Source organism: Triturus cristatus, chromosome 12 (assembly GCF_964204655.1).
Source record: "Triturus cristatus chromosome 12, aTriCri1.1, whole genome shotgun sequence".
NCBI classification, from domain to species: domain Eukaryota; kingdom Metazoa; phylum Chordata; class Amphibia; order Caudata; family Salamandridae; genus Triturus; species Triturus cristatus.
The window spans coordinates 835,147,031-835,173,808 of record NC_140595.1 but is presented as its reverse complement, the minus strand read 5'-3'; the positions used below and the strand labels follow the sequence as shown (position 1 = coordinate 835,173,808).

The window sequence follows — 26,778 nt, the reverse complement described above, 5'->3', positions numbered from 1 at the left end:
TTAGCGGTGACCACCAGTATCTGTTGCAGTGGTTTGAAATAATAATTTGAGTACAGCCTGGCCCACACTAGCTTGCTGTTTTGTTTGCACATCTACACAATAGTGTTTTGTGAACGTGTGCGGTGTAGACCATGTAGCTGCTTTGCAAATGTCATGTAAGGGAATGTTCCCTAAAAATGCCATTGAAGCCCCTATCTTTCGGGTAGAGTGGGCTTTAGGGGGAACTGATAATGTTTGTTTCGCTTTGTGACAGCAAATCTGTATGCATTTGACAATCCACATTGCTATCCCAGATTTTGAAATTGGGTTGCCTTTATGTGGTGGTGAGAAGGATACAAAAAGTTGTTTTGTGCTGTGAAAAGGTTTTGTTCTCTCGATGTAATAACGCAGTGCTCTTTTGACATCTAGAGTGTGAAGAGCCCTTTCTGCGACTGTTTGTGGTTGCGAGAAGGACACTGGCAACTCTACAGACTGATTGAGGTGGAAGGGAGAAATAACCTTAGGGAGGAATTTAGGATTAGTTTGGAGAACAACCTTATTATGATATATTTGTAAGAAAGGTTCCAGAATGGTTAGTGCTTGGAGTACACTAACTCTTCTAAGAGAAGTGATGGCCACTAAAAAAGCAACTTTCCATGTTAAAAATTGTAGCTCACATTTATGTAGAGGTTCAAATGGAGAACCCATTAGTCTTGTGAGAACTATATTTAAATTCCACACTGGTGAGGGTGGTACTCTGGGAGGAATTATTCTTTTGAGGCCTTCCATAAATGCTTTGATGGCAGGTACTCTGAAAAGTGATAAGTGTTGCCTATTTTGTAAATAGGCCGCTATGGCAGCGAGGTGCAACCTGATAGATGTATATGCCAAGTTACACCTTTGGAGATGAAGTAGGTAACTTATGATGTGTTGGATAGACACATCTAGGGGATTGATGGTGTTGTTATGACTATATATAACGAATCTTTTCCACTTGGCTGCATAGCAGGCTCTAGAGGTGGGACGTCTAGCCTCTTTAATAACGTTCATACAGTCAGGGGGAAGGTTAAGGTAACCAAATCCCAAGACCTCAGGAGCCAGATCGCAAGGTTGAGCTGAGATGGGTCCGAGTGTCTGATCTCTCCACGGTTCTGGGTTAAGAGGTGTGGGGAGAGGTGCAGTTTTTGGTGCGGAACCACAGAGAGATCCACTAATGTGGTGTACCACGGTTGTCTGGCCCAAGTTGGAGTAACTAGAATGATAGTCAGTAAGTGTTGCTGTAGCTTTCGCACCACCAGTGGAATAAGTGGGAGAGGCGGAAAAGTGTACGCAAATCTGCCTGACCCAATTCATCCATATCACATTGCCTTTGGAAAATGGGTGTGGGAATCTGGCGGCAAAGCTTGGGCATTTGGCGTTTTCGTGTGTGGCGAAGAGGTCTATGTGTGGTTGGCCCCACATTTGAAAAAATGGTTGAAGAACTTGGGGATGAAGCTCCCACTCGTGCATCTGTTGCGTTTGACGGCTTAACAGATCGGCTATGTTGTTTTGGACTCCCGGGACATGTTGGGCTAGGAGTAAAATGTTCTGTGGTATAGCCCATCTCCATATGCTTTGTGCTAGTTGAGAGAGCTGTAGAGAATGTGTCCCGCCTTGTTTCTGTATGTAATACATGGCTGTCATGTTGTCGGAGCGGATTAGGACAGCCTTGCCTGATATTTGCTTTTGGAATGCATTTAGGGCTAGGAATAAGGCTAGTAACTCCAGGTGGTTGATGTGGAGTAATTTCTGTTGAGGAGTCCACCTGCCCTGCATGGTGTGATGTAAAAGATGAGCTCCCCAGCCGGAGAGCGATGCGTCTGTTGTCAGGACAATTTGAGGAATTGGCTTTAGGAACGGTCGTCCTTTGGCAAGGTTTCTGGTGTTCCACCACTGCAGAGAGCGGTGAGTATGACCGTCTCCCAACACCAGATCTGTTAACTGACCTTGAGCCTGGTTCCATTGTCGTGCTAGGCACTCTTGGAGAGGACGCATCTGGAGTCTTGCATGAGGCATTATAAATATGCAAGAGGCCATCATCTCTATGAGTTGCATGAACACTCGAGCAGGAAGAGAGTGTTGAGGCTGAAATTTGGTTATGAGGGCTTGTATCCTGGCTGGACTGGGATAAGCGAGCGCTTTTGAGGTGTCTATTGTGGCACCTAGGTACTGTTGTATGTGGGACGGTTGTAGATTAGACTTTGGGTGGTTTATTGTGAACCCCAAGTCATGGAGTAGTTGAATAGTGGCTTGAGTGTGTTGTACACACTGACTGTATGAGCTGGCTTTTATGAGCCAGTTGTCTAGATATGGGAAGAACAAATGTGCTGTCTTTTTAGATGGGCTGCCACTACCGCTAGGCACTTGGTGAATACCCGGGGTGCTGTGGTGACTCCGAAAGGGAGCACCTTGAATTGGTAGTGTTGACCGTCCACTACGAACCTGAGATATTTCCTGTGAGATGTGTGAATGGGAATGTGGAAGTAGGCATCTTTGAGATCTAGAGTGGCAAGAAAGTCGCCTTGTGAAAGAAGAGGAAGGACCTGCTGAGTGTGACCATGTGAAAATGGTCTGACTGTATGTAGAGGTTTAAGGATCTGAGGTCCAGAATAGGTCTCAGAGAGCTGTCCTTTTTTGGTATGAGAAAATACAGAGAGTAAACTCCTGTGTTTTGTTGGTGCAGGGGAACTGGTTCTATTGCACTCTTTTGTAGGAGGGAGATGACTTCCTGCTTGAGCAGTGATAAATGTTCTAACGACAGTGGGCGCTGTGTGGGTGGTATGTTTGGGGGGTAGAGGTGAGTTCTAGACAGTAGCCCGATTGAATGATTTGTCTCACCCACCTGTCTGTGGTAATGTTGGTCCAACCAGGCAGGAACTGTCATAATCTTCCCCCGATCGGAGTGGAATGGGCCGGGGGGAACGGTGGGAAGTCATTGGGTAGGGGTGGAGGCAGAGCGGGTGTTGTTGGTCTTGGCTCTACCTTTGTTATTGGTGCCTCTGTAGTCTCCTCTCTGGTAACCTCTGGTGAATGTAGAATGGGTGGGAGTCTTATAAGAGTTGGAGGGGTTGTCAGAGGAGTAGCCTCTGGAGGTGCCCTTGTAAGAGGGACGACGAAAGGAACATCTGGGAGCTTGCGATTGCAAGGCTTCCATTGATTTAGCTGTATCCGTGTCCTTCTTCATCTTTTCAATGGATGAATCTACATTAGGGCCAAATAGGTGTTCCTGATCGAATGGTTGGTTTAAGATGGAACTTTGAACTTCAGGTTTAAAACCTGAAATGCGTAGTCAGGCATGTCTACGTAGGAGAACACTTGTGTTGACAGCTCTGGAGGCGGCATCTGCTACGTCCAGCGCGCAACGAACGGAGGTGTTGGTGATGAGTTTCCCCTCCTGTATAAGGTGATTGGCCTTGTCCTTATATTTGTGCGGGAGGTGTTGAAATAGGGTTTCAAGCTGGTCGTAATGTGCCCTATCGTACCTGGCTAACAGTGCTTGAGTGTTGGCGATACGCCATATGTTAGCTGCCTGTGAAGCGGTTCTTTTGGCAGAGGCGTCTAAAAGTTTGGACTCTTTATCGGGGGGGTGGAGCGTCCCCTGATGTCTGAGAGTTGGCCCTCTTTCTAGTATTGGAGACTACAAGGGAGTCTAGTTGTACGGGGCCCTTAATGTAAGCTGTATCTGCTGGGGCAGCCTTGTATTTTGTCCTCGATCCAGTGGTTAATAACCCTAGCCCTGACAGGATCTTTAAATACCTCAGGTGCATGCTTGGTAACTCGTTTTAGCATGGGCAGAATAGTGGTGGACCTTTGTGGGTTATCAAAGGTGTCCATAAGGAAATCGTCTTCCACAGGGTCAGTATGTAAGCCAACCCCATGGTATTGGGCAGCTCTGTGGAGAAGCTGATAAAAACCCATTGTGTCCTCCGGAGGGAAAGGCCTGGAGGGATAGATGTCATCCTGTGGAACATTAGGGACATCTGGCGTACTGTAATCTTCCCAGGGGTCAGGGGAATAAGGTGGGCCCCCTAGTGGCTCATCATCCGCACCCCCTCCTGTGTCATCAGAGGTGTCATCATCATCATCATCCATTGGTGGAGGAGATGGTGCAGGAGAATGGTGTGGTGGGGGAGGAAGTGGGGGAGGAGGTGGAGGAGGAGGTGGTGGTGAAGGGACCCTGAGGGGAGATGTGGCAATGTCCCATTTTTTAGGTGGTGGAGCCGGTGCAGGCGTATCCAGTGGTCTCATTTTTGTACTCAATGTCAGCTGACCAGTTTTAGGGTCTTTTAGAAGAGTTTTCTGTTTAGGGTCTGGTCTATATAGCTCTTCTGATAGAGGCTGATCTTTCGGCACCGACCGTTTCGGTTCGGAAGACTTGTGCGGCACCGGCTCTGGAACAGTTTTGTGGTCCTTTGGCTAGGAACTGTGATGTTTTACAGTCTCTATGGCCGTTTGTGGAACCGGGTGCTTTTTAGGTTCTGAGGCTTTTTTCGGTTCCAAAGGGTGTGAATCGGAAGCTTTAGGGATCGGCTTTTTGCTTGGATCCGAGTGTTTTTTCGGAGTCGATTGAAAGTGGCTGTAGGTTTTGGTGCCGAGTGCTTGGATGTGGAGGCAGCGATTGGCACGGAGGAGGAGAGCAGTTTCTTTTTCGGTGCCGGTGACCGCTCAGTGCCGATGGTAGACTGACTACAGCCCGAGTCGCCTGAAGTAAGCTTCTTTGCCAGGCCCGAGGGCGGGGCATGGGAAGCAGTCTCTCGGTGTGCACCTGGGCCCGAAGGTGAAGGTGTGACCAAAGCCTTTTTCGATGGTGTAGGGAGTGGGTCAGGGTCGACGTCTTTACTTACGACCCGCTGACCAGAAGTGATGTCCTCGAGGTCGGAGTCATCGGCTTCGGAGGCGCTGATGGGGCCTTCTTCAATTCGCTCCTGTTCTGGTACATCGACGCCCTCCTAGAAGATGTCATTGGGAATGGGTGCCGACGAGCGAGCCATTGTTCTCCTGGCTCTACGATCTCGAATAGTCTTCTTGGAGCGGAAAGAGGCACAAGCCGCACATTCTCTGGCCTCGTGCTCCGGAGACAAGCAGAGGTTGCACACCTCATGCAGATCGGTGTGGGTAAATTTCGACCCACATTGAGGACATTTCTTGAATGGCGTCCTTTCCATAAGCCAGATACCAAGGCCAGGGTAGGCCCGAAGGCCTTCGTCGACGACTGAAATCGAGGACTTTGATGTTGCAGAGATGCGCGACGACTAGGATTTGCGATCAAAAATAATACCGGAGAAGGGTGAAGGATTGCACGTCGAGAGCGGAATTGGTGACGGTTCCAAACTAGAGCGCCAGAAACACATCCGAGCCCGATGGCGGAAAAAATTTTTTGAAGATGGAGCCGATGCCCATGCGCACTGTCATCAAAAGGAGGAGTCACCTATCTCGTGACTTCCAAAGACTTTTCCAAGACAAAAACAAGTGCAAACATCCGGGCCCAACACCAGATGGCGATCTATGCTTAGTGTGTGACCTGCAGCTCATATGCCTCGAACACTTGTTTTTATCAGTGCCCAGTAAATACCTTAAGATGGCTTCCCTGCTCACTTGTAATATCCAGCAATGAGACTGGACATTACAGGGGCATATCTGCTCCTGGAGATATGTCCTCACATGAAATACAATGCACCCTGCCTTTTGGCCCAAAAGCTTGCTATAGGGGTGACTTACTAATATTAAATGCAGTGACTTTGGCATGACACCCTGGGTTGTGCTATATCGTGTTTTCACTCATGGTCTGCACCAAGTCATGCAGTCTGCGATGGCTGTCTGTGTGGAATTTGTGTGTGGGTCACGTAGGTGTGCTGCAGCCCTTAGGGAACCTCTTTACTCCCCTTGCCCTTGGTAGTGGGGGTACCATTTACTAGGGACTTACAGGGATACTAAAGTCCATGCCAACTGGATTACAATTAGACATCACCTTATATTAAGAAAAGAGCATTGGCACTGAGGTCTGGTTGGCAGGCCTCAGTGCACTGTCAGAGTCAAAAGGCAGCATCCAGTAGCTAAAAGGGGGATAAAAGTGGGGGGGACAACTGCAACAAAAACCCAGTTCCCTACACAGGGCATCTGGCCTCAGACTTTTCATGCAATCAGAGGGCTTGTTTAAATCACTGTACTGGAGGTTTTCAGGAGCCAGGCTGTTAAGTTATGTTAACTGATGTTAAATTGTGCTGCAATATCTTGCCTCTGTCCTTGGTCATCAGGTACTGTCCATGCAGCAGAGAAAAACAGTTTTTGGACCACTATTGCCAGGCACATCTAGAAGCTATCAAAATTATACTTGTTCTGGTGTGTTTCATCCTGTTTCGTGCTTTTGGAATGTGAAGAATGACAAAGAAATGTCCAGGACCAGTTGATCAAAATGTAATCTCCCACATATTTCAATTACAAATACCTGGACATAAAGTCTTGGAATTTTGTTTTTTCTGCAGTGGTGAATAGATCACACCAGTGGATGTTCCTGCAGGCTGAAGATCTGATATAGTAACCAACTGTTGATAACCCTTGCATCTTCGAAAATACTTTAGTTCAAGTTATCTGCTTGCTGATTCAAGGTGCGGGGTAAGCAGTTATGCAGGTGACCATGGCTATCATCATCAATTAACTTTATTTCGGCTCAATGAGCCATAAAAGTACACAATGCAAAACGAACAAGTTACTTACCTTCGGTAACGATATATCTGTAAGAAACATCAGTTAGTTAGATTCCTTACCTTAGAATATCCCCAGGCGTCAGGCTGGATCCGGAAAGATTTTCGTCAGCAATACCCTTGCACGTCGCTAGGCGTCGTCTGCGGCTCCGCATCCGTCGTCGTGATCGCTGGGATGACGTCGTCGGAGTACTTAGACGGCGCCCTCGCACGCTGACGTCAGTTCTTGTACATAGCTTTTCGCGCCAGGAATGCAGAGCCATGCAAGAGACCGACACTGGTACCATGAATCTAGGGCCCTGAAAGGGATGACCTTAACCCTAGATATCAGTTTGCAGAACGGGGAGGATGGGTGGGGCGGTAAGGAATCTAACTAACTAATGTTTCTTACAGATATATCGTTACCGAAGGTAAGTAACTTGTTCATCTGAAAGAAACACGTTAGTTAGATTCCTTACCTTAGAATAGATACCCCAGCCTTCGAGGTCAAGGCCCGACAGTCAAGGCACGACTCGCCATCATGGTTGGCCCCAAGGCAGTAGAGACACCGGCGGTGGTGATCCGTGACCGACATCAGGCGGTGACAGGCGTCGCTCGGACTAGGAAGGCTTTGAGGCAGAGGCTGCTGGGGAAGATGTGGGCTGACCGGCTCTCTGTCCCCCTGCTCCGCCTCAGCGGAATCCACGACCTCGACCGCGTTGAGGCTGGTTCTGCGGCCTGTGGCTAGACAGATGTGTGGGGGCGCCCCTCCCTTGGCCACGAAAGGGGCAAAAAGCGGATGTTTGCGGGCACGGGGCCGAGAGGCCCAAGGACTTGGCCGTAGCCCTGGAGTTCTTAAAGCGCTCCAGCGCACTATCCGCTTTGTCGCCAAAAAGGCGACGGCCATCGAAGGGCATGTCCTTGAGAGCGCTCTGGACTTCCCCGGAAAAATTTGTGGACCTCAGCCAGGCGTGGCGACAAATCGCCACCGTGGTCGCAATTGCCCTACCTAGCGAGTCCGTTGTGTCAAGCCCACATCGTATTGAGTACCGTGCTGCATCCCGCCCCTCGGCAAGAGCCTGGGCGAGCCGTGTGTGGGCACGTCTGCCACCGTATCCCACAAGGAATGAGTGTAACGGTCCAAAAGGCACGCGGTGTTGATAGACCGCAACCCCAAACTAAGGGAGGAAAACAGTTTCTTCCCAAACTGTTCCAACCTTTTGGATTCCCGATCCGGAGGAGCTGACGGGAAGGCGGTCTGGGAAGTAGAGGCCTGGATAACCAGGCTCTAAGGCGTGGGGTGCACCGACAGAAAGGGCGCCGGGCCACGTTCCGGTCCACAGGAGGGACTGTGGAGGGCTTGGACCAGGTGCCCATCAGAACGTCTGTCAGTGCCTCATTGAACTGCAGTAGAGGCTCCGAGGAGCTTACTGGCGGTTCAAGCACTTCAGTGAGGAGGTTAGTCCTCACGGCCATTGCAGGGAGCTCCAGGTGAAGGGCTTCGGCAGCCCTGCGCAGCACCACAGAATAGGTAGCACCCTCCTCCGTAGCCACGGAGGGAGGAGAGATGAAGCCAGTGTCAGGGGAGGTGTCAAGACCACTGGCATCCCCCAGCTCTTCTGCCCAGTCCTGGCTTAACTAGCACTGCTGTGCCAGAGGGTCCTCAGACCCCTCCCAGTCGTCCCCGCCATCAGACTCCTGGTAGACAGGCTGAAATGTCGGAGCTGGGCGGTAGATGAATCTGTCATCCATCAGCGCCAGAGACGGCGCCGGGCGTCGCCGCTCCAACACCGGGCCCGGACCGGGACTAAACCTGGGAACGACGTCATCCGAAGACGGCACCGGGGGCGGCACCCTAGGGGTCAGTGCTGGCGGAGGGGTCGTAAGGTAGACCGGCGTCGACCGGGATCCAGGCCTGGATCCCACGGGGGCCTGCGGCGTCGGGACCGAAGTCGACGACAACGCCGGGGCCGGAGCCTCCGGCTCGCTAGGCCTCCCAGTCGGACCTGCGGGGCCCAAAGGCGCACCGACAGGCCTCGACGGCGGAGCGAGACTCCTCATGGCCATGAGGAAGTCTCGGATCTCTGTCGGAGTCGCATCAGGCCCAGGGACCGGAGGGTATGGGGCCGGATGCGACTCCTGCGGCTCCGACGGAGCCGTGCAGGTGGTGCCACCCGAACCCTCAGCCGAGTCGCTCGACCGGCGAGGGGAGTCAGAAGAGCGATGTCACCTCTTCGACTTCTTACTGCACCTCGACTTACCGGAATGCGAGGACTCCGACCCCGATGAGCGGTGATGGCTGCGGCTCCTCGACCTCCTCCTCGACCGGGACCTTGAGCGGCGCGGAGCGGACTGCCGGATCTCGAGAAGCTTGCGGGACCGCTCCCGTCTAGCCTTCGAGGTCAAGGCCCGACAGTCGAGGCACGACTCGCCATCATGGTTGGCCCCAAGGCAGTAGAGACACCGGCGGTGGTGATCCGTGACCGACATCAGGCGGTGACAGGCGTCGCACGGCTTGAACCCGGGCATCCCTACCGGCACCAGGAGTCGAGGTCGACTCGAAATGGGAACCAAAAAAGTTTAGTCAAAAAGTGACTAAAAGGGTATGCTCTTCCCGGATCTGCGCTTACTGGCGCGGAAAAAAGATAACTGACGTCAGCGCGCGAGGGCGGCATCTAAGTACTCCGACGTCGTCATCCCGGCGATCACGACGCCGACGACGGACGCGGAGCCGCAGACGACGCCTAGCGACGCGCAAGGGTATTGCTGACAAATCTTTCTGGATCCAACCTGACGCCTGGGGATATTCTAAGGTAAGGAATCTAACTAACGTGTTTCTTTCAGATAAAATATTTTCTTAAAAACATTATAAATACAAATTTCAGCTCATGAATATATGTATAACAGTCACCCAACATCAATCGTCAGAAAAGCTACCACAGTGCTCAAACAAAAGCCAGAAGAACAAAAGCCTCCAAAAAAAAAAGTCCTTAGGAGTGGGCTCGTTAGGGGTCCACTATGTCACACGGGTTATCCGAGTTAAATATCAAACATATAGACAACAATCAGTACATAGATAGAAAGCACAACAATCAATATACAAAAATCCATTAAATATCCGCCTAAAATTCATAAAAATCACATAAAAACAGCAGCCCTCTGCTTAATGGCGCGTTCAATATATATGGCAGCAGAAAAGCAGATCTTGATCGTGGGCAAGTAAATAGGTAGATGAAAGGAGCTCTGCAATAACGAACATTGGCTGCCCTGAGGATGGGCAGCAAGAAGCTTTTCCTCAGCAATGAGTAAAATTTACAGAATAACATAAGATGTAGGGTAGTCTGGGGTGAGTGATCGTCACAAGGACATAAGGGAAGTTGTGAAAAATACGGGCCTTGTGACGTAAAAGCAGCAAGAAAGTGCACTGTGCCTAAACCAAGTCTGGTCAATAGGAATTTATGATGCATATTTCCCACCCATAATAAGTAAGGTGCAGGAATTACAGTTGGACAAATCCCCATATAGGTCCGAACCGTCGGTTTATCTACAGCAGTCCGCATTCTATCCTCCAAGCATCCCTCTAAAAACACATTTTTCAGAGTCCTAATAGAGCTGTAGAGTGCATTGCTAGGAGAGGTAAACAAGTCTTCCTTTCCCATACTATGACAAGTATTATGAATATACTTCAGCCAAGGAATACTCACACATTGGTTGAGTTTTAAGCAGTCCACAAGCACAGCCCTGTTGAAGGAAGTCTGGCTTTTGGTCCAGATTCTAAGCCACCAAAGGAGCGGTTGAATTTCCATGAGATCGCTTATGTAGCCAATCCCTGCCTCAGTGCGCCAGACAAAGGAGCTAGTGCGTTGGGGGACAACAACAATCTCTTAATAAAGCCATTCTCGATTTATTCAAGGCCCCCCTGATCGTCAATGCCCCACACCCCTGCCCCATAGGAGTCAGTAGCACAGCATTTGGCTTTGTAAGCCAGCGCAAGCTCCTTTATGGGTTTCTAATTGAGAAAGGCCTTTACTAATTTGGAGAAGGCAACAGCTTTACTGGTCTTTAAGGGTCCCCATGAGAGACGTGTATCCAGGGGAATGCCAAGGTAGGAAAAAAGTAGGAACAGAGACAATTTTCTTGCTGTTCACTTCAAAAGAAACATTATCCTTCCTTCTTCTCATAAAAAAATCATTGAGTGAGTCTTGTTTTGGTTCACCATAAGATCTAGACTGACATAAACTCACAGAAACAGCTCAGCAGTCGTTGTAAGCCATTCGCAGACCTGGCAATTAGGACCGTGTCATCTGCATCAATTAATGTGGGAATACTACGAGCACATACACGAGGGCAATCTGCCCTTAGATTTACCAGTTTATCCTCCAAGCTGTTTGTATAAAAGGAAAAAAGAAAAGGAGCCAAGACATAGCCCTGGCATACGCCCCTTGCTAGGCTGAAAGCTGGTGTAATTTCTGCCCTGAGCCGTACCTTACACTGGCAGTAACATCACTGTGCAGATCTCTAAGGAAATGAACAATACCTATCAGTCATGATACCCGACAATTTAGACCTATTGAAAGAGGCAAAAGCATAACTTAAATCCATAAAAGACAAACACAGCTTGCCACACTTGGCCACAGTGTATAGGGCAATTAACAGATACAGATTTAAAGACTGCTCGATTATACCTAGGCCACAGCGGAAACCTAAATCAAAATCCGAGAGTATGTTACACTCATCGGCCCATAGCTGCAAACGGTCAAACAGATTTCGATCCATAATCTTTGCAGTGGTATTAATAAGTGAGCTGGGGTGATAACAGTGGTGGTAATATTTATTTAACCCTTTTTGAAAATAGGAACAATAGACGCATGGGACCTGTTCTTGGGGGGACAAGCAACTAAGGCAGCATTGAGGACATTTGCCAATAAAGGGACCCACAGTGGGATATTAGATTTAAACATATCAAAGGGAAGCCCGTCTGGACCAGGAGCAACCCGAACCGGACACATAGCCACAGCCCACGTAACTTCTTCCAATTCAATAGCTGGATCCACAGAACACTTAGTGGGACGCTGGGACACAGTTGGAATGCCAGTCAGCCAATACTATATCAACTGATCTTCACTGAAAAGTACTTTCAGCTTGATTGCTCCTCGTTGTAGTTTCATGCTGTGCTGTCAGTTTGTATCATAAAGTTTTTGCTGATCAACAACTAGAGGAATGATTTCCACGTCTACAGCCGGGAGTTCCAGCAGGTAGGTAGGGTAAGATGTCCTCCCCCAGATTATGTCACCTACACTAGCAAAGCCTTGAAAAGTGCTACCTAAACCAGGAGGAAGGCTTCTGCAAAGGTAAGGTTTGCATGATTCCAATTCCAATGGTTCTGGTAATGGAGTACCAAGGACAGGAGTAATATATATATATATATATACACATGACATGAAGTGAACCAAGGAATGTATATCCTTTGTGGTGTAAACGAGAGGGATTTCTTGTATCTCACAGGACAGCCCAAATCTGAGTCTATAGTGGAAAATGATGGCTTACTTTTCTCTTCCACAGGTACTGGTTTACTGAGGAGAGTGAGCAATTCTCCCTTGCACTTCGAAAATAACCTTGGAGCTGACTTTGGATCAAACGCAAGAACCTTGTAAAGCTTCTTTCTAGTCTACAAAACAAAGGACTTTTCTGTTTCCTAGTAACTGGCTAGTAAATTGAAATATACACCCTGAAGCCCTATTGAACATATCCAAACCCCAGATGAAAATTTGGTTGAGCACCAATATCCTAAACTGTTCTTTACTCACTCTTTCTTTTTCCAAGTCCAAAAGGGACTGAACTCTTTCTTTATTAATTTTCCTGGCCCAAGAACTACCTTGACAATATTCCTTTTTTTTCTTGTGTACACCTGGTGCTCTTTCTGCAGCTTGTTCCCACTGAAACGTCTGATGTCCCTTTTCAGTTCAAGATAATGCTATTAGGTGACCAGAGGCTTTACCAATGGTGATGAAGGTTTTGGTCTCAATACACAACCATTCTTTACAATTGGAAGTACTCAACTCTCACTTTTGGGTTTTTGCCACTCCTCCAGATGCACTTTGATTCTCAATGCATTAGGAATAAGAATAAGTGAGGGAGGATTGATGTCTCTTTGCTTGGTGTTTTGAGGTACTTAAGACTAAGTCGTTGAAGACAGCAGATGTTTTTCTCCAAGGTATAGTTCAGCTAAAACTTATTGCTGTCCTTGTTGAGGTTGCTGCTGTGCGACTTGTAAAATGATTGATGGCCTTTTTTATGACATCTCCTCTCAAACGCATCTCTTCTACCACGTATTAGCAACTGAACAAGTACCGGATACTTGGTGGGGGGTATCATTCACCCTATATTTAAGGGAAGGGACAATTCTCAACTCAGCAAACTATCTACAAACTTCCCTACACGATAATGAAACTTTGCACTTTGGAGGCCTTCTACACAACGATCTGGAGTCCTAGGCTACAGAGCAAAAAAACTTTTCCAATGAACCAAACAGGTTTCAGGGAGGGAAAGGGCACAATTTCCAACCTAATGTCCCTTTTCTTTATAAATTGATAAAACTCTGGATGTTTGATCATTGTTATACCTTTGCTTCGTAGATTTTAAATCTAGAGGATTTATGCGCCAAAATATCGAGATTGGGTATTTCACTGATCATGCTGACAGGAATCATCTTGTTATATTCGAACACAAAGTCTTGAGTTAAAGTCGGGGACAGCAGCACAGGATCACATAAGATCTACACAACAACAGGCCTGAAACAAGGCTGCGTCTTAGCCCCATTACTGTTCAGCATCTGTCTATCAGATCTTACTACTATACTAGATAACATCAGCGTCCACTCCCCCTCAAAGATTAGTCACCAAATATCAGGTCTCCTCTATGTCGTCCTTATATGGATGATGTCCTCTTAATAAGCAAGACAAACAGAGCATTACAGAATTTGCTGAATATACTTTACGGATACTCTGAAACTAACAAAATGGAGTTAATCTTATCCAAACAAAAATTATGATTATGGGCCCAAAAAATAAGAAAATAAGGCAAATGACATTTGAACGAGCTCCAAACAATGAAAGAGCCGGAATATTAACTCCGGCTCCTAATAGATAATAGAGAATCATTTATTCCTCATAAACAAAACATCAAAATAGGACCGCTACTCTGGTTTTTGCTTCTGTTACACCGTATAAACAACTTTGAGATCCAACAATGGAGAGAATGTTGAAAGTAATCCAGGCAAAAGTACTTCCCACCCTTGCATTTGGCTCAGAAGTGCTGGTGAGAAAAGGCGCTTTTTAGACAACATCAACTCAAATACCTGCAGCGGGATTTTCCATCTTCCAGGACATACCTTTCCACCACAAATTTGCCTAGAATTTGGCCTCATTAAGCAAACAAAATCCAGTCAAGAGGTTTTTCTTGAAAATATGTTTAAAATTCAGAGCAGCACAAAATAACACACTAGACCACCTGCTGTCGATGAAAATGTAAACGTCAGATGAAAATGCACCTTCACATCGCTTTTTAGAAGAACTGTTGCCAGCCTTACAAATAAGAGGGCTTTGTGATGCACTCATTACCTTTTGCAGTTTTTTAGAACTTCTTACAAAAAACATGTGTATTCTTTCACTTTTGGAAGACAAACACGGCTTTGCAAAGCGTGGGAGGTCATTACCAAGTAATCTTACTAGCTGGGTATGGCTGACTGGTCGAGAGCAAAAATATCATTGAAGTAAGTTTAATAGTGAAGAAGGCTCATGTAGAACAGGAGGGTTATGCAGACACGAATATTATACAGCACTTTGAGGCCCAAATGGAAGAGATACGGAACTTAAGTTCTAGATCTGCTGGTCCCCGTTTGTCTAAACAGGGTATGTTTTCGTTGAAATTGTTAACCCAGGAAACTAATCGACTAGTTCGTAATCAATATATCCAATTTTCAATAGGCCAACAGCAGGAAATCGATCGTCTTAAGCGAATAAGAAGCCGTCGTAAACTTAGCGAAAAGAGAAGGGAGTTTGACGCAAAGTGGATTGGGTTGAGGGTAGCCGCAAGGGCCAAAGACTCAAGAAAATACTGGCATTTGATTGCGGAATATTGTGATCCAAGGCAGAGGGCTTTACCTATACAACTGACCCATTGTCAGTGAAATTGTTCTCCCTCCTTTGCAGCTCCACCATTAAGTGAGGCCTTCCCCCAAGACCCTGCACTCTCGAGTGTTGGTGTTTGAGGCGCTCCTCCACCCGCAGGTTTCACCTGCACCTCATCGCTGGTGGTTCAGTGGACCTCTTGCTCTGCTTTTTCTCTCCTTTTTCACTTGTTTTTACCCTCACTTCTATCTCCCCCCTTCACTCTCCTTCTGGGTCTTTGCTCCATTTTCTGTCCTTTTCCCTTCATTTCATACTCCCCCTTCACTCTCCTTCTGTGTCTTTCCTCAGTTTTTCACTCATCTCAATCTCCCCCTTTCACTTTCCTGTGTCCTCTGTCTTTCCTCCACTCTTTCTTGCACTTTTTCTGTCGTGTTCCCCTCATTTCAAGCTCCAAGCTCCCCCTTCACTCTCCTTCTGTGTCTTTCCTCCGTTTTTCACTTATTTTTTACCCTCATCTCAATCTCCCCCTTTCACGCTCCTGTGTCCTCTGTGTCTTTCCTCCCCTCTTTCTTGCACTTTTGCTGCCTTATTTGCACTTTTCTCTCTCTTTTTGCCTTTTTCAGCCCGTTTTCCCCGTCGCTGCTGTCCCCGTGGCCCCTCCCCCCAGTGCGACCGGCCCAATCCAGCTCCCCTACCCCGCCTCCCAGCTGTCCAGCCCTCTCCGACCCCTACTTCATGGCAGCAGCGGCCGTGCCGCCGGGGCACTAAAGGCACGCTCGTCTGCACCCATCCGCGACCCGACTGTGACCTGCGCCAGCCAACGCTACGACGCAGCGGCGCTCTACGCTCTCAACCCAGGCCGCAACAACAACTGCAAGCTGGCATCACCAGCCGACACCCACAGACCCTTCAGCTGTCACCGCTGCCGGCACACCTGCAGCACTGCCAAGACCACTGACCCAGTGCAATCCGCCCGCAAGAACAAAACCGAAGACCCTGCAATGCATCCTCCTCAACGTCCGATCCCTCCACAAACACGCCACTGAAATCTGGGACCTCCTCGACAGCACTTCCCCGGACGTAGCATTCTTTACCGAAACCTGGACCAACACCACCTCGGGACCGGACATCGCCATTCCCCAAGGATACAAGATCTCCAGGAAGGACCGCCCCACCAGCCCGGGAGGAGGAATCGCCATCATCCACAAATTCACCCTCCGCCTGAGCACACTCCCCGACGAGCCCACAGACCTGATGGAACACCTTCACTTCAAGATACTGGCCAGCCCTACCTCCACCCTCCGAGGAACCCTGGTCTACCGACCCCCTGGACCCGTGGACTTTTCGCCAACTCCATCACAGACATTATCTCCCTGCATGCCATCGGGTCCACCAACTACACCCTACTGGGAGACCTTAACTTCCACTACGACAACCAACTGGACCCCAGCATGACATCCCTCCTGGACAACCTCCACAACATTGGACTCCGCCAGATTGTGACCGAACCCACACACTCAGCAGGACACACCCTCGACCCCCTCTTCACAACAGGAAACTCCATCACCTTCAGCCACACCACCAAACTCCCATGGACTGACCATCAATGCGTCCACTTCACCTTCAGAACACCCACCACCCATAGACACCAGCACCTGCTCCCTCATCACTCAGCAACACCACCCCAACCATCGCGGAAAACGACGACGCTAACACCGCAGCCCGAACCATGCACAGATGGATCTCCGACAGCGCCAACACCATAGCCCCCTCAAGAAAAACAACAACACCCACGCCAAGAAAGCTAGATGGTTCACCACCAAACTTCGAGAGTCCAGACTCACTTGCCGCCGCCTCGAAAAGGCCTGGAGGATCACCAAATCCACAGAAACCCACAACAACTTCAGAGCCGCCACCAACGCCCACCATCAACTCATCAGAAAAACGAGGAAAAAAGCGATTGAAGACAGAATCTCCACTCACGCACACAACAGCAATTAGCTCTTCAACATCAAGGAGTTCGCCCAACCCACCAGCGAGTCCACCGACATCCCTCCCTCGCAAGACCTCTGCAACAAACTCGGCACCTTTTTCCACCACAAAATCCAGAGCATCTTCGACAACTTCGACGAAGACAACCAACACACTGAACCCTCACCAACCACCCTCGACACCCTGAAGCTAGCGATCGACAACTGGACAGACCTCACCACCAAAGACACACTGAAGACAATGAAGTCAATCCACTCCGGGGCCTCCACGGACCCCTGCCCCCACCACATTTTCAACAGAGCTGCCGACACCATCGCACCCTTGCTCTGCCACACCATTAATCTCTCCCTGGCAACTGCCTTGTTTCCTGATGACTGGAAACACGCTGAGATCCATCCCCTCCAGAAAAAACCCTCGGCGGACCCCACTGACCTCAAAAACTACAGACTCATCTCCCTGCTCCCGTTCCCAGCGAAAGTCATCGAGAAAGCCATCAACAGCCAACTCACCACATTCATCGAAGAGCACAACATCCTTGACTCCTCCCAATCCGGCTTCAGAAAAAACCACAGTACGCAAACAGCCCTCCTTAATGGAACAGACGAGATCCGTACCTTACTGGATAAAGGAGAAACAGCAGCCCTCATCCTCCTCGACCTCTCAGCGGCGTTCGACACAATCTCTCACCGCACCCTAATACGCAGACTCCACGACGCAGGGATCCAAGACAGGGTCCTCAACTGGATCTGCTCCTTCCTATCCGGCAGAACGCAGCGGGTCAGACTCCCCCCTTTCCTCTCGGACCCTACACCTACCACCTGCAAAGTCCCCCAGGGATCCTCCCTCAGCCCTACGCTCTTCAACGTCTACATGGCTCCGCTCGCCCCCATCGTCAGAACCTACGGACTCAACTTTGTGTCATACGCAGACGACACCCAACTCATCCTCTCCCTATCCAACGAACCCAAAACCGCCAGACACAACTTTCGAGAAGGCATGGAAGCCATTGCCAAATGGATGAAAAACAGCTGCCTACCAACAAAACGGAAGTACTCATCATGGGCCCAAACCCAGACGCCTGGACCGACACCTGGTGGCCCCCCGCCCTCGGAAGCCCGTCCACCCCCACGGACCATGCACGCAACCTGGGAATCATCCTGGACTCAGAGCTCAAAATGGACCGCCAGATCAAATCTGTCTCGTCCTCCTGCTTCCACACCCTCCGCCTCCTATGTAAGACCTTCAAATGGATCCCCCTCGAACACAGAACGACCGTCACTCACGCCCTGGTCACCAGCAGGCTCGACTACAGCAATGCACTCTATGCCAGAATAAACAAAAACCTCACCCGCAAGCTACAGAACATCCAAAACGCCGCCGCCAGACTGGTCCTCAACCTGCCAAGACACTGCCACATCTCCCAGCACCTGCGCACACTCCACTGGCTCCCCATCGAAGCTAGAGTCACCTTCAAGATGCTTATCCACACTCACAAGGCCCTCCACCACCAGCATACCTGAATAGCCGACTCAAATTCCACACACCCCAAAGGACCCTACGATCAGCCCAGCTCTCCTACGCCGTGGTACCCCACACCAGAAAGACCAGATCGGGAGGCCGCTCTTTCTCCTTCCGTGCGGCCAGAGCCTGGAACGACCTTCCGCTCCACCTCAGACAGATAACATCGCTCCCCATCGTCGCAAGACACATCAAAACCTGGCTCTTGGACAGACCCCCTCCTTGATGGACTGGAACCTGCGAATGCCCCCCCCCCACACACACCCCAGCGCCTTGAGACCCTTACGGGTGAGTAGTCGCGCTTAACAAACACCTGATTTGATTTGATGCCCCTAAGATTGGCATAATGTCCACTGGATCTTTGTTATATGCGGATGACGTTGCAGTTTTTGATTTAACGCCCATTGGTCTGAAACATCGCCTGGACGACCTAACTAAATACGCAGAAGCCCACTTTTTGAAAATCAATATTGCCAAAAGCAAAATTCTGTTCTTCCGCAAAAGAGGTCACAGAATAAAGAGATGTTATAAGTTGTCCCTGGGGTCTGAAGAACTGGAATTGGTTGATTCCTATTTATACCTGGGGAATGTTTTTTCAAAAACAGGGCGAGATCTAGAGCACATTAATCTCTGTGTTAACAAGGCTGTCGCCCAGATTCTACAAAATCTGTGGGAAGCGCCATTTCAGTCATCCTTTGTCAGTTTTTAAGGTAAATATTCCTCCCTCAATATATGCTGCTGAGGTACTAGATAAAAAATACGGGCTTTCTTTTGACAAAGACGAAGGCCGAATTCTTCGTCATATCTGTAATCTAAATGCTCAGGCTACTGTGCATGTTTTAAGTCTGGAATTTGGTTTAGTTTCCTCATACATTTTATCCTTGGCTGCAATTTTAAGGTGGGGTAATTCTTTGTGTTGGGGAGATGAGGGCACCCTTACGGCTGCTTTGAGAATATACATTTTTGATAAATTACAAGAACATTCAACATTTTTAAGGTCCTTTGCACATGCAAAAGACTTATTTGGTCTTACGTTGAATACGTATTCTCCCATGCCAAAAACTGAATTAAAGCTGTTTATAAAGAAGTTTGCACCCGCTATCAGCTTGGCTAGAGACACTGCTTAAAGTCAGACCAAGTCTCGCAATGAGGTAATCTGTGGGAGCGCTGTGGGGAATAGACCACAGCTTTATTTAACCTGGAACCTTCCTCACAGTATTAGAAGGCTAATTCTTTTATTAAGAATTAATTTGTTGCCCTTAAGAGATGTTACTGGTACATGGGACAAAATTCCAAGTGAGGAGAGAATCTGTGAAATGTGTCATTCACAAATCCAAGATTTTAACAATGTGTTATTTGTTTGTACGAAGTTACAAAGGGCCAGGTATATGTTTTTAAGACTGTATTCATCAATTATAATATTCATTCCGTCCAGGAGGCCCGCTCATTAGTCTTCTAACCCCCCCCCCCCCCCATGAAATGGTGTGCTCCAGGATTTATCAATTTTTTTAAACGTTTCTGGATATTTATTAGATAATTTTTAATGCTATTTTTGTATGCTGTAATATTTGATGTTTGAATATGGAAGAATTTCGTATTGATGGATGGAATGCTGGACAATGCAAACATTCACTCCCAGTCACAAGGATATGGGTTTAATCCATCATTCTTTTGCTAACCACACCACCCCAGTTTGGACCCAGCCATATGCAAATCAGTCTTGACCCTGTTCCTTGTGGGAACAGTCCAGCCCGAACTGCCAAGCCAGGTCCTCCCTGGAAAGGAAACAAGCATCCTGGGACCGATTTCAGGGCATCACCCTTCATCAGCCAGGCTAGCTTGAATCCAGTGGTGTAGTGAGCACGGGACCCACGTCTGGGCATACTCCTCCCACTTAGGGCAACCTATGCAAAAGAAACAATTGATGGATGGAATGCTGGACAATGCAAACATTCATCCCCAGTCACAAGGATCTGGGTTTAATCCATCATTCTTTTGCTCACCACACCATCCCAGTTTGGACCCAGCCATATGCAAATCAGTCTTGACCATGTTCCTTGTGGGAACAGTCCAGCCCGAACTGCCAAGCGAGGTCCTCCCTGGATCAGAAACAAGCATCCTAGGACCGTTTTCAGGGCATCACCCTTCATCAGCCAGGCTAGCTTGAATCCAGTGGATTCAAGCTAGGATTAACAGATCGGCTATACTGTTCTGGACTCCCGGGACATGTTGGGCTAGGAGAACAATGTTCTGAGGAATAGCCCATCTCCATATGCTTTGCGCTAGTTGCGAAAGCTGTAAGAAGTGTGTCCCGCCTTGCTTCTGTATGTAGTACATGGCTGTTATGTTGTTGGTGCGGACTAGGACAGCCTTGCCTGATATGTGTTTTTGGAATTACTTTAAGGCCAGGAATATGGCTAGTAACTCCAGGTGATTGATGTGGAGTATCTTTTGGCGAGGAGTCCACCGGCCCTGCATGGTGTGATGTAATAGATGAGCTCCCTAGCCCGAGAGTGATGCGTCCGTTGTTAGCACGATCTGTAGAACTGGCTCGATGAACGGTCGCCCTTTGGAAAGGTTCTTGGTGTTCCACCATTGCAGAGAGCGATGAGTGCGACCGTCCACCAACACCAGATCTGTCAGCTGACCCTGAGCCTGGTTCCACTGATGTGCTAAGCATTCCTGCAGAGGACGCATCTGGAATCTTGCGTGAGGTACTATAAATATGCAAGAGGCCTTCTTCCCTATGAGTTGCATGAACACTCGAGCTGGAAGAGAGTGTTGCGGCTGAAATTTGGTTATGAGGGTTTGTATGCTTGCTATCCTGGCTGGACTGAGATATGCAAGTGCTTTTGAGGTATCTATTGTAGCACCTAGGTATTGTTCTATGTGGGACGGTTGTAGGCGAGACTTTGCGTGGTTTACTGAGAACCCCAAGTCATGGAGTAGCTGGATTGTGGTGTGAGTGTGACGTAGACACTGATTGTATGAGTTGGCTTTTATGAGCCAATCGTCCGAGTACGGGAAGACGTGAATGTGCTGTCTTCTTAGATGAGCTGTGACTACTGCCAGACACTTGGTGAATACTCTGGGTGCTGTGGTGACTCCGAAAGGGAGTACCTTGAATTGGTAGTGTTGACCGCCCACTACAAACCTGAGATATTTCCTGAGAGAGGTGTGAATAGGAATATGAAAGTAGGCGCCCTTGAGATCTAAAGTGGCAAGGAAGTCGCCTTGTGAGAGAAGAGGAAGGACCTGTTGAAGTGTGACCATGTGAAAATGGTCTGAGTGTATGTACAGGTTTAGGGGTCTGAGGTCTAGGATAGGTCTCAGGGAACCGTCCTTCTTTGGAATGAGAAGGTACAGGGAGTAAACACCTGTGTTTTACTGATGCAGGGGAACTGGTTCTATTGCATGTTTTTGTCGGAGGGAGATTACCTCCTGCTTTATCAGCGATAAGTGTTCTGGTGACATTGAGTGCTGTCTGGGTGGTATGTTTGGGGGGGTAGATGTGAGTTCTAGACAGTAACCTGACTGAACTATTTGTCTCACCCACCTGTCTGTGGTGATGTTGTTCCAGACAGGAAGGAACTGTAGCATCTTCCCCCGACCGGAGTGGAATGGTCTGAGGGAGCGGAGGGAAGTCATTGGGTAGGGGTGGAGGCAGAGTGGGTATTGTTGGTCTGACCTCTGTAGCCTCCTCTTTGGTAACCTCTGGTGAATGTAGTTTGGGTGGGAGTTTTGTAAGATGTAGATGGGTTGTATGAGGAGTAGCCCCTGGAGGTGCCCCTGGAAGAGGAGCGACGAAAGGAACGTCTGGGAACTTGCGTTTGCAAGGCTCCCATTGATTTTGCCATGTCCGTGTCTTTCTTCATCTTTTCTAGAGATGAGTCTACATTAGGTCCGAACAAGTGTTGCTGTTCAAATGGCTGATTAAGAATGGCAGTCTGGACTTCAGGTTTGAAACCTGAAATGCGTAGCCAAGCATGTCTACGCAGCAGGACACTTGTGTTGATAGCTCGTGAGGCGGTGTCTGCTACGTCTAGAGCGCAGCGGATGGAGGTGTTGGTAATAAGCTTACCCTCCTGTATTAGGTCGTAAGCCTTAGTTTTATATTTTTCTGGAAGATGCTGTAGTAGGGTCTCTAGCTCGTCATAATGAGCCCTATCATATCTCGCTAACAAAGCTTGAGTGTTGGCGATACGCCATATGTTAGCTGCTTGTGACGCTGTGCGCTTGCCAGAGGCGTCTAAGAGTTTAGACTCTTTGTCGGGAGGTGGAGCATCGCCTGAGGTTTGAGAATTAGCACTCTTTCTGGCATTGGATACTACCAAGGAGTCTAACGGTATGTGGCCCTTGATGTATGCTGGGTCTGCTGGGGCAGCTTTATATTTCTTTTCAATCCTGGGGTTAATAACTCTAGCCCTAACAGGATCTTTAAACACCTCTGGTGCGTGTCTAATTACCCCTTTCAACATGGGTAAAATGGAGGTGGACTTTTGTGAGATATCAAAAGTATCTAATAAGAAATCTTCTTCCACGGGGTCTGTGTGTAAGTCGATCCCGTGGTATTGTGCAGCTCTGTGGACTAGCTGGTTGAAACCCATGGTATCCTCTGGAGGGGAAGTTCTAGAGGGATAGATGTCGTCCTGTAGCACGTTAGGGCGTGTTATAATCATCCCACAGGTCTGGGGAAGAAGGTGGGCTAGGATCCTCTAGTGGCTCATCGTCTGCATCGTTGTAAGTGTGATCATAAGTATCATCATCGTCCACTGGTGGAGGAGATGGTGTAGGAGAGTGATGTGGTGGTGGAGGAGGTGGCGGAGGAGGAGGAGGTAGACAAGGGATACTGAGGAGGGATGTTGCAATAGCTCTCCTTTTAGGTGGTGGAGTCGGTATAGGCGTGTTCAGTGGTCATTTCTTGGAGCTAAGAGTGAAAGAGTGAGTTCACCGGTCTTTGGATCTCTTAGAATAGGCTTTTGGGTGGGATCCGGTTTAAAAAGCTCTTCTGTTGGAGGCTGTTCTTTCGGTGCCGATTTTTTCAGTTCCGAAGACTTGAGTGACACCGGCTCTGAGGCGGGTTTGTGCTGTTTAGGCTTGGAACCGTGAGGTTTTAAAGTCTCTGTAGGAGCGTGCGGGGCCGGTTGTTTTTTCGGTTCCGGCTGCTTTTTCGGTTCCGAAGGTTGTGTGTGAGACCATTTCGGGAGCAGCTTTTTGCTCGGTTCTGATGTTTTCTTAGGAGTCGAGAGGTTGGTGGTAGTCTATTTCGGTGCCGAGTGCGTGGATGTGGAGGCAGAAGTCTGCACCGAGGAGGAGGACGACGATTTCTTTTTTGGTGTCATTTGGGGTTCGGCACCGACGGTAGGCTGACTCGAGCTCGAGTGGCTGGAAGGCTTAGTTGTTGGCTTCTTTGCCCGGCCCGAAGGTGGGGCGTGAGAAGCGCTTTCTCGGTGTGCACCTGAGCCCGAAGGTGAAGGTGTGACTGAAGCCTTTTTCGGTGGTGGGGGGAGGGGGGTCAGGGTCGACGTCTCTACTTACGACCCGCTGCCCAGGAGTGATGTCCTCGAGTCATCAGCTTCGGAGGCGCTGACGAGTCCTTCTTCGGCCTGCACTTGCTCTGGAACATCAACACCCTCGTGGAAGATGTCGTCGGGGATGGAGGTCAGCGAGCATGCAATTGTTCGTCGAACTCGACGATCTCGAGTAGTCTTTTTGGTGCGAAAGAGGCATAAGCTGGACAGTCTCTGGCCTCGTGCTCCGGGGAGAGGCAGAGGTTACACACCTCATGCAGATCTGTGTGGGGGAACTTCGACCCACATTGAGGACACTTCTTGAATGGAGTCCTTTTTATGAGCCAAAAGTCAAGGCCCAGGTAGGCCAAAAGGCCTTCGTCGACGACCGGAATTGAGGACTTAGATGTTGAAGAGATGCGCGACGACTAGGGATCGCGATCGAAAACAATACCGGAGAAGGGTGAAGGATTGCGCATTGAAAGTAGGATCGGTAACGGTACTGAACTGGAGCGCGAGAAACACATCCGAGCCCGATGGCGGAAAAAAACAATCTGAAGATGGAACCGATGCCCATGCGCACTATCATCCACAGGAGGAGTCACCTATCTCGTGACTTCCAAAGACTTTTCCAAGACAAAAACGAGTGCAAACATCCGGGCCCAACACCAGATGGCGATCTATGCATAGTGTGTGATCTGCAGCTCATATGCCTCGAACATATAATTGCCAGAACAAAATGGAACTGAGGAGCAAAAGACTAGAAGTGCACAAAAGAACAATGAAAACCTAAACAGAACATAATGTGAACTGGAATTAGAGGATGTGAGCTATTGCACTGTTTGGCAACAAACAGTTAGGTTTTCAACTCTTTCCTATTCACAAGCACCACCTTAAGCTACCTTCTGAGCAGTTTGCTCTAATGTGAGAAGATACAATCACTATTAATGCCTAATCCTACATAAGAATAACTCAGGGTTCAAAACAGTGCAAATAGGGAACATGGAGGCCAGCTAGCACGCTGGCCACGAGCTCCATAGCTCCGATCGCAATTCGATTACAAAACAGAGATTAGCCTTACCCTGTCTCGGCGCAGCCGACAGGATTTTTTACACTTTTTTCCTTTGTTGCTTCACGGGACTTTACTCTTTGGGTCAGGCTGTTTTCCGGATTCACTGTGGTCCAGGCTACAGTGGAGGTGACGGCGGCAGCCGTAGCTGCCGGCCTCTCGTGGTTTCTTGCGGTGCAGCAGATTCGCCGTGATAGATGGCGGCGGTGTCTCGCTCGGCAAATCTTCTCCAACTGCAGTCAGTATTGGGCGCAAGTACTAACGGCTTTCTTGTTATTCATTGACATGTAAACTGGGTCTGGGAGAGCTCCAGGGTATAGTAGTTTTGTGAAAAGATGTCTCACTTCTTAAGGCAATGGTTACCTTGTAATGTTCTGGTGTTTTCTTAAAGAATAGTAAATCTGCCCCTGAATGTTAGCCTTAAATAACTGTCCTCCCATTGTAGGAAAAGAACATAATTATGCTTGAAACCCACGCGAACAGTGCAACAACCTGATGACATTTAAGGTTGAATCAAATATTACGTTCTTGAGGGAACCGCTAGCATGCCGGCCACGAGCTCCGTAGCTCGAATGCGAATACAAAACAGAGGGAAAATGCTACTTACCAGTATGCATCTGATCTTGGCATGTAGAGCTGCAGATCCACACACTTAGCATCAGATCGCCATCTGGTGTTGGGCTCGGATGCTTGCACCTTGTTATTGTCTTGGAAGAAGTCTTTGTAGTCACGAGATAGGTGACTCCTCCCTTGGACGATAGTGCACATGGGCATCGACTCCATCCTCAGATTGTTTTTCGCCATGATGGGAAATGATGGAGTTAGTAGAAAAGAAAGAGATGTCCATGTGTGTATATCTAAGTAGGATAGAACTGGAACAGATACAGGTCCCGGGAAGGTGGGTGGGCGTGTGTGGATCTGCAGCTCTACATGCCAAGGACAGATGCATACTGGTAAGTAGCATTTTCCATTCGAGGCATATGAGCTACAGATCACACACTTAGCATAGACTGTACAGCAGTGTCTCCCCTAGTGGTGGTCACCTGTATCGGTTGCAGTAGTTTGAAAGAGAGTTTTAAGAACAGCTTGGCCTACAGAAGCTTGTTGCTTGGCTTGCACATCAACACAATAGTGTTTAGTGAAGGTGTGTGTGGTAGACCATGTCGCTGCCTTACAAATTTCTTCCAGGAGAATTTTCACTAAGAAAGCCAAGGAAGCCCCTAGTTTGCTTGTGGAATGCGCTCGAGGGGGAATTGGCAATGTGCGTTTAACCTTTTGGTAGCATATTTGGATACATTTAACAATCCACCGTGCAATCCCAGCTTTGGAGATGGGGTTACCTATATGCGGTGGGGAAAAAGCTACAAACAATTGTTTTGTCTTGCGAAAGGATTTAGTTCTGTCAATGTAATAAAGCAGGGCTCTTTTGACGTCTAGCGTGTGAAGAACTCTCTCTGCTACGGAGTCTGGGTTTTGAAAAAACACCGGTAGCTCCACTGATTGGTTAAGGTGAAATGCAGAGATGACTTTAAGAAGGAATTTTGGATTAGTTCTGAGAACCACTTTGTTATGATGTATTTGTAAGAATGGTTCTCGTATGGTTAAAGCCTAGATCTCACTGACTCTTCTGAGAGAGGTGATTGCAATAAGGAAAGCTACTTTCCATGTGAGGAACTGAAGTTCACATTTGTGTAGAGGTTCAAATGGGGGTCCCATGAGCCTAGTAAGTACAATGTTGAGATTCCATACCGGAGAAGGTGGTAATCTGGGAGGGATGATCTTCTTAAGGCCCTCCATAAAGTCTTTGATTGCTGGGACCCTAAAAAGTGACAAGTGTGTTGTCTGTTTTGTAAATAAGCGGC

General features: G+C 48.5%; 1 protein-coding gene across 4 annotated transcripts in view; it reads right to left on the bottom strand.

The window, feature by feature from the left end:
* CAMTA2 (calmodulin binding transcription activator 2) overlaps positions 1-26,778 on the bottom strand; it is a 1,245,102-nt gene that overhangs the window by 907,393 nt on the left and 310,931 nt on the right. The gene's annotated exons all lie outside the window — the stretch shown is intronic.